A 14,798-nucleotide genomic window follows, 5' to 3' on the forward strand; every position below is an offset into this window, starting at 1 on the left:
AGGCTGCCTTTAGGACATGGTCAGCTTGTTGTCCCTAGAGACACTAATGGGAAGTTGACCTTTTTTTTTTTTTCTTTTTCTTTTTTGAGGATGAGAAACACTAAAATGTATTATATATTCTGGGCTGGGTGCAGTGATTCAGGCCTGCAATCCAGCACTTTGGGAGGCAGAGGTGGGAGGATGGCTTGAGCCCAGGAGTTTGAGACCAGCCTGGGCAATGTGAGACTCCATCTGTACAAAATATTTTTAAAAATTAGCCAGTCGTGCTAGTGTATGCTTATAGTTCTAGCTACTCAGAAGGCTGAGGTGGGAGGATCACCTGGGTCCAGGAGGTTTAGGCTGCAGTGAGCTATGATTGCACCCCCGCACTCCAGCCTCAGCAACAGAGCGAGACCCTGTTTTTTAAAAAATAAAACAACATATTCTGGGTAGACAAATGGTTAAAGTAGGTCTAATTGGAGATCTTCCCTAAGTTTAACACTTTTTAAACTTAGTTTTCTAAGCTACAGGAAAGTAGGGATACTAGTTCATTTAACACCCGTATAGCCACTCCCTTGATTTAACATCTAGGTCTGTTTCCTTTATTTTTGCCTTACTGACCCATTTAAACGCACTACTTTTTTGGGGGGGTGGCGGTGGGGTAAGATGGAGTCTTGTTCTGTTGCCCAGAATGGAGTGCAGTGGTGCCATCTTGGCTCACTGCAACCTCCACCTCCAGGGTTCAGACGATTCTCTTGTCTCAGCCTCCTGAGTCACTGGGATTACAGGCATGCACCACCATGCCTAGCTAATTTTTTGTATTTTTAGTAGAGATGGGGTTTCGCCATGTTGGCTAGGATGGTCTCGAACTCCTGACCTCAAAGTGATCTGCCTGCCTCAGCCTTCCAAAGTGTTGGGATTACAGGTGTGAGCCACTGTGCCCGGCCCCCAATGTTTTTTATTGTCAGTTTTTCAGTCATGATCTAGTCAACGAGCAGGCATTATGCTTATTTGTCTCTTAGCATAAGAGTCCGCCCTTTTTATTTTTTTTTTTTGAGACGAAGTCTCACTCTTATCCCCCAGGCTGGAGTGCAATGGCGCGATCTCGGTTCACTGCAAGCTCCGCCTCCTGGGTTCAAGCGATTCTCCTGCCTCAGCCTCCCGAGTAGCTGGGGTTACAGGCGCCTGCCACCAGGCTGGCTAATTTTTTTATATTTTTAGTAGAGTCGGGGTTTCGCCATGTTGGCCAGGCTGGTCTTGAACTCCTGACCTCAGGTGATCCACCCGCCTCGGCCTGCCAAAGTGCTGGGATTACAAGCGTGAGCCACTGCACCCGGCCCCCTTTTTCTTGACTGACTTTGAAGGCACTAGTCTTGTCTTGCAGAAGCTCTCTCATTCTAGACTTGTTTGTTTCCTTGTGGTGGTGATCATCTTCCTCTATCTTTGTTTCTTACAAGTTGACAAATGCCTCTTCCCTAGTTCCGCGGATCCCCGTACAGACCCTTCCAGGAAACACAGAACCAGGCGCTTATACTTCTTTGTTTTTTCTCAGGTTGACATCAACTACCAGTCCCCCACAGTGGTGCCCGGGGGTGCCGTAGCCAAGGTGCAGCGGGCAGTCTGCATGCTAAACAATACCACAGCCATCACCGAGGCCTGGGCCCGCCTCAACCAAAAGTTTGACCTGATGTATGCCAAACGGGCATTTATGCACTGTTATGTGGACGAGGGCATGGAGGAAGGGGAGCTCTCTGGGCCCGAGAGGACCTGGCTGCCCTAGAGAAGGATTATGAAGTAGGCACAGAATCTTTGGACAGCAAGGATGAGCATGAGGAGTTCTAGGGGTCCTGGCACCTGTAACACCTGGTCTCTTGCACCGCAGTTGTGTGTGTATCTCATTCCACTATTCCCTGACCCCTACAAATACAATGGATGTTGCAAGTGATATGGAACTCTGGAATTCTGCCCAGGCAGTGGGCCATCTTTAAGCTTCTCAGCTTCCTTTAATGTCTTTCTAAGTTAAAGGGCAGGGTGGCCTCTGCTGCTAGGGCCTCCAGCCAGGGCATGTCTAGTGGAGGATTGGTACTGCTTCCCTCCTGTGTGAGCGGACCACCCTGACCCATCTTCGCCGGCTCAGCACCCAGGCTGTAGTACTTCGACTTCACAGGGGTCCCTATGTGTACCCCCTTGTCTCCAGCCCAGTTCGAGGAAGAGTAAGCTTTCTAGAGATTCTGATGAAAGCTGCCGTAAGTTTATCTGCCCCCAGCATTCTGGGACAGAAGCTGCAGGACTTCAGTGCCACAAGGAATCAAGCACTTGTAACCACTCCTCCCATCTGATGGCCAAGAGAGGGCAGTAGAGGTGGCCTTCACAGGCCTCTCCGCAGCAGCCATCTTAGACTTGAGGGCTCTGTCCTGATGCCTTACAAATGCAGGGTCCAAGAAATAGGATTCCAAAAAAAAACAGTGGTCTCCAGCCTAGGACTATGAAGATATGAAACAACTTACTTTAAGGGACAGGGTCTCGCTGTGTTGCACACGCTGGAATGTAGTGGTTATTCTCACAGATGTGGTCACAGCATGCTACAGCCTTGGACTCCTGGGCTCAAGCCATCCTCCTGCCTCAGCTCCCCATGTGGTAGCCTACAGGCACTACCTCATGCCTGGCTATGAAGTAAATCTTAAAAGTGCCTATGAGATTTTTAGGCAAGAAGATCCATACCTCTTATTCTCAACGGAGTTCCTAATGAGGAAATTAGGAACTATTGTTCCAGAAGCATAGCCATATCTGCTCACATGTGGTTTCAGAGATCAATGTATTAGTAAAAGGTTCTGGCAGTAGCTAATGACTAAACAAATAGCCCCTTCTAGAACAGTCCAGGTTCAAGGAGGCTGCTTTTATTATTATTTTATTATTTTTTATTTTTTAATTTTTTTGGAGACGGAGTCTCACTCTGTTGCCCAGGCTGGAGTGCAGTGGCACGATCTCAGCTCACTGCAACCTCCGCCTTCTGGGTTCAAGCGATTCTCCCGCCTCAGCCTCCCGAGTAGCTGGGACTATGGGCGCACACTGCCACGCCTGGCTAATTTTTTGTATTTTAGTGGAGACAGGGTTTCACCATGTTGCCCAAGCTGGTCTTGAACTCCTGAGCTCAGGCAGTCTGCCCTCCTCACCCTCCCAAAGTGCTAGGATTACAGGCGTGAGCCACCACGCCCAGCTATTTTTTTTTTTTTTTCTTTTTTGAGACAGAGTCTCACTCTCTCTCCCGGGCTGGCATGCAGTGGCGTGATCTCAGCTCACTGCAACCTGTGCCTTCCAGGTTCAAGCAATTCTTCTGCCTCAGCCTCCTGAATAGCTGGGATTACAGGCATGCGCCACCATGCCTGGCTAATTTTTGTATTTTTAGTAGAGGTGGGGTTTCACTATGTTGGCCAGGCTGGTCTCACACCCCTGATCTCGGGTGATCCACCCGCCTCAGCCTCCCAAAGTGCAGGGATCACAGGCATGAGCTAACCTCGCCTGGCCAGGCTGCTTTTAAATAATGTGCTTAAAGTCCCCTCAGCCAGGAGAGGTTGCAAGCTTATGTACTCTTAAACCACAGAGAATCTCCATGGAGCCAGGCTCTGTTCCTGGCAAGGCCACTGAGCAGAACCTAACCCAGCCCCTGCCAGAAAGGCGAGGGCCACCCATACTCTTGGCCTGGAACTACCTACTCTGGTTTTTGGACACAATTCTAGCATGTGTTTGCTCTCTTAAGCACAGTGAGCCTTGGGGCTGTCTAAATGTCATCTATGGCCTTGCTTTGGCTTCAGGAAACTGGTTACTAGCGTTAATCTAGAGACTTATTCCCAGTATCTGTGAGCCTTGCTCCTTGATCTCTGGGAGGGTATTTGCCAAAAGGATGGAATCCCAGAGCCTACAGCATAGTGCCCAGGGTCACAGACTGCCCCTACCATGGAACTGCATGCTTAGGTCCAGAGGGGCTGTGGCCTTGTGTGCTGGTCGGTCCCCACGTGTTGGGCCTCTTCCTTTTTTAGCATCTTCCTGTGTATTTGCATTTCTGAGCAGAGAGGTCTGATAGTCTTCTGCTTGGCTGTATTCCCCCTTTCCCTCAGTCCCCATAGTCCCCAAAAGACAAGGGCCTCAACCTACTGTGTTCATTTGTCTTAATTCGCTAATAGCGTGGCTCTGACATGGGTGTGTGTCCTTACTTGTGCCCCCTTTCTTTGGTGTAAGCAACACAAGTCTCCCTTGCTATAGCGGTTGATTTTTTCCATTTTACTCCAGAGTCTTTCTCCAAAGCTATTCCTAGGAGACTGCTAACCTACTGGTTCCTCTAGTACTGGGTAGAGGTGAAATAAGGGCACAGAAGGAAGGGAAAGAGGTTGGAGAAACCTGCTCTATTAAAGTGCCTGTTGCCAGACGTGGTGGCTCACGCCTGTAATCCCAGCACTTTGGGAGGCCGAGGCGGGTGGATCACCTGAGGTCAGGAGTTCGAGACCAGCCTGGCCAACATGGTGAAACCCCGTCTCTACTAAAAATACAAAACATTAGCCGGGCGTGGTGGCGCATGCCTGTAATTTCAGCTACTCAGGAGGCTGAGGCAGGAGAATCGCTTGAACCCAGGAGGCGGAGCATGCAGTGAGCCAAGATTGCACCATTGCACTCCAGCTTGGGCAACAAGAGCAAAACTCTGTCTCCAAAAAATAATTAATTAATTAATTAAAGTGCCTGTTAATGGATCTGGATCTGTTGATGTTTGGCAGATGCCCCTGGTCTGCTCTGCCGGCATCTTCACCCAGAAACCAGTGAGCTGATGTTTTCTTTCCTTCTCTTCCTCTCACTGGGCCCATGAATTCATACATATTAGCAGTTCAATCCATCATGCAGAGAGACCACCCCTCCCCGAGCACATGCCCCAGGCCACAGGAAGGTGAACATCCAGTGAGGGTTGGACTCCTAACCCTGAGCACTCTCCTGTGATGAGATACCAGATAGAATGAGTCAGTTAAAGCTGGGGGTAGCAAGCTCGATGATTTATTTGGATAAGCTAGCAGCTGCCATACCTCTTCTGGCCCCCAGGTAGAATGGAAGGTAAGTCATGTTCTCAGCTATGACCCATCCCTCTTTTTGCACTTTTGAAATAAACAGGAAGGGTTTTTGTTCAGTCTTTGCCTGACCTTAACTCCCACCTCCCCACCTCCAAGCCCCAGATAGGGCCCAGTCCCTTGGGAGAGCCTTGCCGGGGTTCCTTTCAAACTATGGAACCTCTGATAGGGTGAGGATGGAGAAGAGGAAATTCTTGCTTTGGGGTTGTGACCTGAAACTGAGAGACTCTTGGAGTCTTAACAAGCACAGTTGACCACTGAACAACACAGGGGTTGGGATGCTGACCCTGTGCAGTCAAATCCACATATAACTTTTGTCTGCCCCAAAACTTAACTAATAACCTACCATTCACTGGAAGCCTTACCAATAATATAAACAACCAATTAACACATTATTAATGTATTATATATCACATTCTTATAAGAAAGTAAGCTAGAGAAAAAGAAGAGAAAATATATTTACTGTTCATTAAGTGGAAATGGATCATTATAAAGGTCTTCATCCTCATCTTTACCTTGAGGAGGAAGAGGAGGAGTTCTTGCTATCTCAGGGGTGGCAGAGGCAAAAGAGGGTTGAAGAGGTAAAAGGGAAGGCAGGCACACTCAATGCAACTTTTATTGAAAAAGCCACATCTAAGTGGACCCATGCCTCTCAAACCCATATTGTGCAACGGTCAACTCTATTCTACTTGAAGCATGAGCATGGGTAAGCATTGCCTTTCCTGGGCTCAATGCAACTTTTATTGAAAAAGCCACATCTAAGTGGACCCATGCCTCTCAAACCCATATTGTGCAATGGTCAACTCTATTCTACTTGAAGCATGAGCATGGGTAAGCATTGCCTTTCCTGGGCTGGCTTTCTCACGGATGTTGTTACTGGAGGATGTGACAGATAGACTCTAGTCCCAGTCTTGGCCATAACAAGATCTAAACCTAGATGACTTCCTGCAGGTCCCATAGGCTTCCATTTATAACTGCCCTAAGACCCAGGTCCCCATGCTCAGCTGGCTCCATGGAGTCCTTGGAGTGGAGGGTGGTTACTTTGGTGATGCAGAACTGAAAACTAAGGGGAAGTGGCCTAAGAGAAGACAGGGCACCTCCAAAGTGCCCGGTACCTATTAGAAATCCAACAGTTTCTGACCTCCAAGAACGCATAGATGGGACAGGAGACCTTGACTGTTTGTTTGTCTCTGTAGTGCAGACTGTCAGTAAGTTCTGCCTGGCTTTGAGTCTGGTTCCTCACCTACAGTCTGCACTGTACCTGAGGCCAGAGTTTTAGATTTGACTGTCCCAGGGTGTAAACTTGTTTTCTGTTGGATGCGTTAGTTTTCTGCTTGTATAAAGTGAAAGGGTCTTGGGCCCTAACTTTTCCCTCATGAAGACTTGTGCTATTCTCAGCTCTACCCTGTATCCCCACCTTCAGAACTGAGATTCTGTGATGTGACTCATCTTGCTGCTTCTAGGCGTTCAGTGTCCTGCACTAGTACACCCACCTGCAGTGAGGAAGCTGCTCTTTTTCTGTCTTCCGTCTGCTTAAAGCTCAGTAGAGTGGGTGAGACATATGCACAGTGCCTGGAGGCCACAGGAAGCCTCAGGCAAGACGAGGGGAGCTTTCCAGGAGGACTGGCACTTGCACCAGATACTGACAGTGAGTTGGGGTACAGGGCAGGGTTCAAGGCAGAGACTGTTACAGGAAAAAATATGGAAAACGCAAGCATGTTATATTTGGGTGATCTTGACTAGCTTGTAGCTGGAATTTGGAACAGAGGAAGGAACTAGAGAAAAAGGTACAGGGCTGAATGACCTTGGTTTGGATTTCTTTTTCAAATATTTATTGAGCACCTACTATGAGCCATGGATTATTCTAGATGTTAGGGGCCGTTGTGGGGAGCAAAGAAATTTGAACTTTCTCCTGTATAAAATGTTTAGTGGCATTCAGGTGCCTGCATTCAGAGATAACCCATCCTTAAAGCAGTGGTTCTCAACCTGGGACACTTTTGCCCTCCAGCGGACATTTGGCAATGTTTAGAGACGTTTTTGACTGTTGCAACTGCGGGTAGGGGGGATCTGGCATGTCGCATATAGAGACCAGGGTTGTGGCTCAGTCCTACAAAGCACAGAACAGACATGCCCACGCCACAAAGAATTATCCTGCCAGAAATGTCAATACTGCTGAGATTAAGAAATCTTAGGCCAGGCGCGGTGACTCATGCCTGTAATCCCAGCACTTTGGGAGGCCGAGGTGGGCAGATCACCTGAGGTCGGGAGTTCGAGACCAGCCTGACCAACATGGAGAAACCTCATCTCTACTAAAAATATTTAAAAATTAGCTGGCCATGGCTGGGCACAGTGGCTCATGCCTGTAATGCCAGCACTTTGGGAGGCCAAGGCAGGTGGATCACGAGGTCAGGAGATCGAGACCATCCTGGCTAACACGGTGAAACCCCAGCTCTACTAAAAATACAAAAAATTAGCCGGGCGTGGTGGTGGGCACCTGTAGTTCCAGCTACTTGGGAGGCTGAGGCAGGAGAATGGCCTGAACCCGGGAGGCGGAGCTTGCAGTCAGCTGAGATCGCGCCACTGCACTCCAGCCTGGGCAAGACAGCGAGACTCTGTCTCAAAAAAAAAAAAAAATTAGCTGGCCCTGTTGGGACATGCCTGTAATCCCAGCTACTCAGGAGGCTGAGGCAGGAGAATCACTTGAACCCAGGAGGCAGAGGTTACAGTGAGCTGAGATTGCGCCATTGCACTCCAGCCTGGGCAACAAGAGTGAAACTCCGTCTCAAAAAAAAAAAAAAAAAAAGAAAAGAAATCTTGCCTTAAAGGATTGCTTGACAGTTGCAAGAAGGATAGATTTCTGGGCACAGTACAGTAGAGGGATAGTGGCTGTTGTAGTAATCAAGGTGAAAAACCAATGCTTGGACCAGAGCAGTGAGATGGAGGAGGGAAGAGTTAAAGGGTTGGGTCACAGCGCTTAGTGACCAGTTGACATGGCACACAGGGAGAAGGGTCATGGGTGACTTGCTGCTTGGACAGCATGAGATGTTCTCCCTCCCATGTTTCCTATTTAGGCTTGGAGAAGAATTCAGTTTTAGATGTTGTATTAGTCTGCTGAGGTTGCCATAACAAAGCACCACACATGAGGTGTCTTAAACAACAGAAATGTGCCTCACACTTGGGAGGCTAGAAGTCCAAGGTCGAGATGTGTTGGCAGGTTAGTTTCTTCTGAGGCCTCTCTCTTTGGCTTGCAGATGGCTATCTCTGGCCTCTGTCCTTATTGCCTCCTCTTAGAAGGCCATCAGTCCTATTGGATTAGAATCTACCCTTATGACCTCATTTTACTTTTTTTTTTTTTTTTTTTTGAGACTGAGTCTTGCTCTGTTGCCCAGGCTGGAGTGCAATGGCACGATCTCAGCTCACTGCTGCCTCAGCCTCCCAGGTTCAAGCTATTCTCCTGCCTCAGCCTCCCAAGTAGCTGGGATTTTAGGCGCCTGCCACCATGCCCAGCTAATTTTTGTATTTTTAGTAGAGACAGGGTTTCGCCATGTTGGCCAGGCTGGTCTCAAACTCCTGACCTCAGGTGATCCACCCGCCTCGGCCTCCCAAAGTGCTGGGATTACAAGCCTGAGCCACTGCACCCAGCCAAAATAAGGTCTTCTAAAACAAGATCTTCCAAACACACTGAAGGCCTTTTCATTTCCCTGAAAAGACAATGTACCAATAAGTAGTAAGATAAAGCAGGTGAAGGCTAGCCCCCAGTTCCATCAGGAGCATGCACTTTCTCACCTGCTTCCGAGCCCTGATGGGGCCGAGAGTCCCCAGCACACGGAGCATGAAACCTACTTGGCCTCTGAGTCTAAGCTTGGAAGAGGACAAAGTTAGGAAGGGGAAGCTCTAAATAAATCACAATATAACATGACAAATATGTGGAGAAATGTGACTAAAGTCCAGAAGCAGGGCAGACCTGTGGTAAATGGCGGTGGATTTTGGAGGCTGAGTTAGTTGGCCAGACAGACCAGGAAGGAACAAGGCGGGGGGAACAGCATACTATCTCAGAACTGTAACAGGCTCCCTAATGCTGGGGCTTAAGGTGAAAGGCAGAGTGGTGGAAAAGAGATGAAAACTCAACACAGGTAGGCTGTGTGTCCATGGAACAGGAATCTTCTGACCAAAGTGAAAGATTCGTGCCAAAGAGTGAGAGGAAGGGACTCCCCCAGTGCGTAAGACTTTGAGGGCAGGGTGTGTGTTAATCACATGCCACGCAGTCCTGGTCCCCCATCCCGTGCATACTGGGGTACTGAGCTCGGTTGAACCCACTGGGAGGCAGGGAGATAGGAGTTGGAGCCCCAACTTATGGTGGGAGAAAGACGGTGACCACTGAAAGCCTTAGATGTCTGGGAATTAGAATCCAAGGGATGGTAATAAATGTAGATGATTCTCATATCTCTCATTCTCACAGTGAAGCTGGCTCATTGGCCAGGGAGAGAGGGAACAAAGTTAGAAACCAAATCCTAGTGAAAGTTCAGGGTGTCGAGCTGGGACTGTCTCTGCGTACTTCCTGGGGCACTCTGGGCAGCCTGAGGAGCAGGCTGGGGGGCTGTTGATGCTGGCTTCACCGGGGACTTGAACACCTGCTCAAAAGAATGTGGCAGGACTCAGCTAATGAGGCTGTATGGAATTCCCTTGCGGACGGGAAGAATGCGGAAGCTGACAGCACGTGCTTCCTTTCCCCACCCCTCCCCAGTCCTCAGTCTTCGGGAAGAAAGACAGTGCGGTATATCAGCCCTGGGAAAAGAGATGACCCCCTCTCTCACTTGGGGGAGGGGTAGAGACCTTGTCAAGTAATTCTTCTGGATGCTGTCTTTGTTTATAAATTCAGGAACTTGGACTAAACCTCCAGTTAAGAACACACTCGGCCAGGCATGGTGGCTCATGCCTGTAATCCCAGCACTTTGGGAGGCCGAGGTGGGCAGATCACCTGAGGTTGAGAGTTCGAGACCAGCCTGACCAACATGGAGGAACCCTGTCTCTACTGAAAATTCAAAATTAGGCATGGTGGTGGCGCTGTAATCCCAGCTACTCAGGAGGCTGAGGCAGGAAATTGCTTGAACCCGGGAGGCAGAGGTTGTGGGGAGCTGAGATCGCGCCATTGCACTCCAGCCTGGGCAACAAGAGTGAAACTCTGTCTCAAAAAATAATAATAATAAAAATAACACCCTCCACCCCCACCACGACCAGCACATGTCTCTATGTGGAACCCAGCAACTGGGAAGAAATGGAAAAAAGATAAGGGTGTCTTAGGTGTAGGCATCCCTCCCACATCCTATCCTGTCTTGCCGATCTGGAGTCTGATTTTTTTTTTAATCCCTCATCAAGTCTGGGCAGGTTCTTAAAGGGTTGTGAGTGCCTATTCTGGGAGGAGCTGCATCCAGGCTATCAGAAAAGTAGTAGACAGGCCCATGGAGGATTTTCTGCGGCAGCGCCTCGCCCATGTGGTCATCTTGTTCCAGAGCATCACACTACAAAATAGTCCCCAACCCTGAAGGCTGGGCCCCTTGGAGTGGATTTTACCAGCCCCAGCACAAGCCATGTCTAATTGCTGTGATTAAGGCTCTGTAGAGGTGTGATGAGACAGTGCTGGCCTTAGAAAGGACAGAGCAGGCCAGGCATGGTGGCTCACGCCTGTAATCCCAGCACTTTGGGAGGCCGAGGTGGACAGATCACCTGAGGAGTTCGATACCAGCCTGGTCCAACATGGTGAAACCCCATCTCTACTAAAAATACAAAAATTAGCTGACATGGTGGCAGGCACCTGTAATCCCAGCTATCTGGGAGGCTGAGGCAGGAGAATCGCTTGAACCCAGGAGATGGAGGTTGCAGTGAGCCGAGATCGTGCCACTGCACTCCAGCCTGGGTGACAGAGCAAGACTGTGTCTCAAAAAAAAAGAAAAGAAAGAAAGAAAGAAAAAGACAGAGCAGCACAGGTAATGAAGAACACAGACTCTGAAGCCAGAATACCTGGATTTGAATCCCAGCTTTGCCACCTCATAACTGTGTGGCCTTGGTCGTGTTACTGGCCTGTTTCCTGATCTATAAAATGAGACTAGAACAGTAGTACCCCCTTCAGGGTCATCTTGAGGATTAAATAGACAGTGCTTAGAATAGTACCTGGGACACAGTAAGTGGTCATCAGTGTTCGCTATTATCAATATGATTGGGACCATAACCCATCATGGGGGAGGAAAAGGGGCTTTATGTATTTAAGCACTTTCTCTTCCATCACTGGTCTCCATATAATAATCCTCTGTTCCTATTCTAAGTAATCACTTCTTTGTGCTTCTCTGTAGCTCTTCATTTCCCCAAAATTAAGCTCTTTTGAAGACGCTCGTTCTCAATGGTTAATTATTCCAATTTTCCCCTAGCCAAGGCCTCTCGCTACTTGTATTCCTCCTCTTACCCCCCGAGGTTCCAGTGTCCTGGAGCCCACACAATTGGCTCTGTGCGCCCAAGCTCTGGCTGTAAGCCCACCCGCACAAAGCGCCCCTCAGTACCTCTCTGCCCCCTCCCCTGCTCATGCCAGGGGCCCAGCTTCTCACCCGAGCTCTCAGAAGCTTTTAGGTAGGTCAGAGGGTGCCACTCATTAAATACAAGCACAACTTTGTCCTCATTCCCAGCCACTCCGCTAGCAGTGAGACCCAAATATTTTATCTGAGTGATAGGCAGCCATTGGCCTCTGACAGAAGGGTTTCCAACAGAAGGAATCGAGAATAAATTACGAAGGCCCTGTGCTGTGTGAGGCATGTTACAGTTATGTCTTGCTATGTAACAGACTACCCCAAAACTTAGTGGCTTCAAACAACCGCCATTGATTCACTCACATTTCTGTAGTTTGTGGGAGGGCTTGGTGGCGGTGCACCCTCTCTGTGGAGTTGACTGGGGCCACTCAAGAACTAAATATGGCCACACTCGCACATCTTACGTCTCAGCTGGCATGGCCGGGGGCCTCCCTTGCTTTCTCCTTAGCCCTTATCCTACAGGGCTTTTTTCTCCAGCAGTGTAGCTGGACTTCTTTACATGGCAGTTGACTTCCAGAGAGAAAAAACAAGCTGTGAGGCCTCTTAAGACCTCAGCCTTGGCCAGAAGCAGCGGCTCACGACTGTAATCTCAGCACTTTTGGAGGCTGAGGCACGCGGATTGCTTGAGCTCAGGAGTTTGAGACCAGCCTGGCCAACATGGCGAAACATTGTCTCTACAAAACATTAGCCAGGTGTAGTGGTGCATACCTGTAATCCCAGCTACTCGGGAGGCTGAGGCAGGAGGATTGCTTGAGCCTGGGAGGCAGAGGTTGCAGTGAACCGAGATCATGCCACTGCAGTCCAGCCCGGGTGACAGAATGAGACCCTGTCTCAAGAAAAAGACTTAGGCCTTAAGGTCCACATTCACTGGGAGACACAATGTTGTGTCTTCCCAACACTGAATTTTGAACTCCTAACCCCCAGTATCTCAGAATGTGACCTTAATTGGAAATAAAGTAATTGCAGGTTTGATTAATGAAGATGAGGTCCTACTGGAGTAGGGTGGATCCCTCATCCAATATGACTGGGGTCCTTTATAATGGAGACATTTCAACATATATACACACAGGCAGGCAGGAGGCTGTGTGAAGATTGGCATTATGTTGCCACAGCTAGCAGGTGCTAGGAAAGAAGCCCGGAACAGATCCTTCCTTAGTGCCTTTAGAGGAAACAGCCCTGCTGACACCTTGATCTCAGACTTCTGGCCTCCAGAACCATAAGACAATACATTTTGGTTGTTTTTGTTTTGTTTTGTTTTGTTTTGTTTTTGAGACGGAGTCTCACTCTGTTGCCCAGGCTGGAGTGCAGTGGCACTATCTCGGCTCACTGCAAGCTCCGCCTCCCGGGTTCACACCATTCTCCTGCCTCAGCCTCCCGAGTAGCTGGAACTACAGGCACCCGCCACCATGCCCAGCTAATTTTTGTATTTTTAGTAGAGACGGGGTTTCACCTTGTTAACCAGGATGGTCTCGATCTCCTGACCTCATGATCTGCCCGCCTCAGCCTCTCAAAGTGCTGGGATTACAGGCGTGAGCCACTGTGCCCGGCCCATTTTGGTTGTTTTAAGCTGCCCAGTCTGTGGCACTTTGCTGCAGCCACCCTAGTGAACTAACAGGGAGAAATCAAGTCTGCCTCTTGATGGGAAAGGTAACAGGCATGTACAGGGTGGTAGGAATTGTATCCTTTGTGGACTGTCTGACACAAGGCTGTGCAAGAGTGGACAGGACAACGGAGGAGGGGACTGCATGTGGGGAGCAAAACCCAACTTCTAGGTCTGACTATGCCAAGAACATGTTGGGAAGCTGTTTAACTCTCCCTCCTTTTCCCAGAGAACAAAAGGACAGACTTAGGTAAGACACCCTTTTTGATTATTTTCTGCTTTAAAATTGAGTGCCTCCATAAGAGTTCTTTAGCCTATACTAGAACCCCCTGGAGGAGTTGTAAACTCAGATTACCGGTCCTACCCCTTGAGTTTCAGGAGATCTGGGGTGAGGCCTGATTATTTTCATTTCTAACAAGTTCCCAGGCAATGCTAATGCTGGCTGAGACCACACTGAGAATACCGGTTCTAGGTCAGCGCTTCTCCGTTCTGCCTGCATATTAGAATAACATGGGAAGCTCTTAACAAATACAGTTGCTCCTCGACTTATGATGGGTTGCATCCTAATAAACTGATCATAAGTCAATTTAATATACCCAGTGAACATTAGAGTTTAGCCTTCTTTAAACATGCTCAGAACATTTCCATTAGCCTAGGCTGGTGCAGTTGCTCACACCTGTAATCCCAACACTGAGAGGCCAAGGCGGGAGGATCACTTGGGCCCAGGAGTTCGAGACCAGCCTGGGCCACATAGTGAGATACCATCTCTACACAAAATAGAAAAAATAAGCTGGGCATGGTGATGCTTACCTGTAGTCCTAGGTACTCAAGAGGCTGAGGTGGGAGGATCGCTGGAGCCTGGGAAGTTGAGGCTGCAGTGATCAGTGATCAGACCATTGCCCTCCAGCCTGGGAGACAAAGCAAGACTCTGTCTCAAAAAAAAAAAAAATTAATTAATTAATAAGTAAGTAAAAATCTTCCTAAGTGAGGCAAATGTGCAGCCAGAGTTGAGAACCACTGCCCTAGGAGCCTCAGACATTTAAGGAAACAAGAATGCAGTAAAACTGTGTTGGTGCATACTTTAAAAAAGGTTCCTCAATCTGACATTCATGGCCCAAACAAAATATAGCTTTAAAAAAGATTGCTCGGCCGGGCACAGTGGCTCATGCCTATAATCCCAGCACTTTGGGAAGCTGAGGCGGGTGGATTACCTGAGGTCAGGAGTTCGAGGCCAGCCTGACCAACACAGAGAAACCCCATCTCTACTGAAAATACCAAATTAGCCGGACGTGGTGGTGCATGCCTGTAATCCCAGCTACTCAGGAGGCTGAGGCAAGAGAATTGCTTGAACCCGGGAGGCCGAAGTTGCAGTGAGCCGAGATCATGCCATTGCACTCCAGCCTGGGCAACAAGAGCGAAACTCCATCTCAAAAAAAAAAAAAAAAGGTTCCTCATTCTGACATTCATAGCCCAATAGCTTTAAAAAATGAAGAAATGACCAGGCACAGTGGCTCACGCCTGTAATCCCAGCACTCT

The 14,798-nt window shown here is 48.7% G+C and overlaps 1 pseudogene; it reads left to right on the forward strand.

Moving 5' to 3' along the window:
* LOC100443790 (tubulin alpha chain-like) overlaps positions 1–14,263 on the forward strand; it is a 22,062-nt pseudogene extending 7,799 nt beyond the window's left edge.
* The last annotated feature ends 535 nt before the right edge of the window (positions 14,264–14,798 follow it).

The sequence above is a fragment of the Pongo abelii genome, chromosome 1 (genome assembly GCF_028885655.2).
Source record: "Pongo abelii isolate AG06213 chromosome 1, NHGRI_mPonAbe1-v2.0_pri, whole genome shotgun sequence".
In the NCBI taxonomy this organism is placed as follows: Eukaryota; Metazoa; Chordata; class Mammalia; order Primates; family Hominidae; genus Pongo; species Pongo abelii.